The sequence below is a fragment of the Pelmatolapia mariae genome, linkage group LG14, assembly GCF_036321145.2.
Source record: "Pelmatolapia mariae isolate MD_Pm_ZW linkage group LG14, Pm_UMD_F_2, whole genome shotgun sequence".
NCBI lineage: Eukaryota > Metazoa > Chordata > Actinopteri > Cichliformes > Cichlidae > Pelmatolapia > Pelmatolapia mariae.
In genome coordinates, this window is record NC_086239.1 from 10,673,899 (window position 1) to 10,675,783 (window position 1,885).

At 37.7% G+C, this 1,885-nt stretch overlaps 1 long non-coding RNA gene across 1 annotated transcript; it reads right to left on the reverse strand.

Annotated features, from left to right (window-relative positions):
• Positions 1–423: 423 nt before the first annotated feature.
• On the reverse strand, positions 424–1,381 carry LOC134641735 (uncharacterized). The gene is made up of 3 exons (XR_010095571.1): positions 1,178–1,381; positions 946–1,009; positions 424–545 (listed from the first exon to the last, which is right to left on the reverse strand). It is a non-coding gene; the product is annotated as an uncharacterized LOC134641735 (long non-coding RNA).
• Between the last annotated feature and the right edge of the window lie 504 nt (positions 1,382–1,885).

The window sequence follows — 1,885 nt, forward strand, 5'->3', positions numbered from 1 at the left end:
TGATTAAAAATAATTAACAATTTTTGTAATGATGTTAAAATGAACCCAACTTTTATTTTCAAACACAACAAAGTACAACAGCCAACATACTGGACATGTTCTGCTGAACAACAAACAATTATATTGCCATCACTGTTATAATCTTACAATGAAACAAAGTCTCAGATTTAATTATTCTGAAAATAAGTTTAGGCCTACCACAAGTTTGTTTTGTACTTACATTACTTATATAATCAAAATAAAATATTTGTTGTTCTGTCACAACTGCAGTCTCTAATTTAAACAACACATTTGTTTTGCACATCAACACATGAGCTGGAATGTTGTAATATTTTAAGGATGGCTTGTTTCCAGTCCAGGCATTACTGCCTGAATGACTGTCATGGATCGAGGTGATCCAAATGTAGGTGCAGAAGAAAGTCTTTAACTTCCCTTAAGTACAGTGGCAGTGGATGTGGGTTGGAGATGCAATGAGCTTGAACCTGCAGGCGACCATCTTCACTGACCACACCATGTGTGACGGCGGACTCATCTCTCCTGTTGTCCTGCAAGCAAACAATCATATTTTTTGGAACATGAACTTAATTGCTTTCTTAAAACATTTTTTTCTGCATTTGGTATAGAACAGACTCCAATTTAGACGATCTCAGGCTCCATCCCCACCGGAGAGGTGACATTCAATGTCCCACTTGTCAGTCTGGATAGCCCTGACCACCACCCAACACACAATAATGTCATGAAAGCATCATTTTAAAAAAGGGCTATGCAAACATGGCCAATAACTTTCATTCTAATGATGTGCAAAATGATTTTGGGCACAAAACAGATTTTGCTGTTAGAAAACTTGCAGACTTCACTATATACAGTGTAGACCCTCTAAACTAAGTTTGGGGGATGTGATCTTTCAAGAAATGCAGACCAAACTGTTGTTGTTTGTTTATTTACACAGCATGTCTTGTAGAATTAACTGGAGTCACCAGCAACAGCACAGTGCAGTCATATCTCAAGTCTAATAACAGAAGACAGGAAAAGATCAGTAAAGAAACAACTTCCCCAAACCAAAGCACAAACAAAACAATAAGTAAAACAGGCTGATCTAAAGTATGATTAAAGTTCAGCCTGATTAATATAAATGTCACTGACAGTTGCTAATATATTGGAAAACCAAAATCCTTACCACTGAGTTGATGTCTTTCTGTCCAACAACAGGAGTGCTGGTCCCGAGCCTCAAAGACAGTAAGAAGCAAGCAGAGGGAGAAAAAACAGAACATTTTTCAGAAACTGATTTGATCCTTAATGGCTGTGCAATCATTGTAACATAGAGTTTGCTTATGTTGTTAAATAAAGGCTAGATTTGACATTAATAGATGCCACAGATGTTCTAAAGCTGCCACAAAGCATGAAAAAAAAAATAGAAGTCTCCGAAAACGTCGGAGCATTTTTGCAAATATGTGATGTCTTGATAAATCGAGCAGATATTTGAAATTTACACAGCTATATTAAGCTGTGTAAATTTATCTTTTAAGAAAATATCTTAAAAGTTTATTTTGTGACCCAGAAAAAGTAATAAGTTTTTCAGCGGCGCTCCTCCGCCATTGCCGCGCTTACAAGTACACACAGGCTCCGACAACCGTGGCCGACAAATGCGATCCTCCTTTTCCCCAGACTACCCTTTCTGGGTCACAAAATAACCTTTTAAGATATTTTTAGGCGACAATGTAGCTGTATAATGCTCAAATATCTACTTAATTTATCAAAATATCACATATTTGCAAAAGTGCTTCCACGTTTTCGGAGAGCTCTGTTATCCACCCCCCACATCCCACACCTACCTACCCCACCCCTAACGGCTGCACCTCCCAAAGAATTTTGTCTGGGCTCTTAT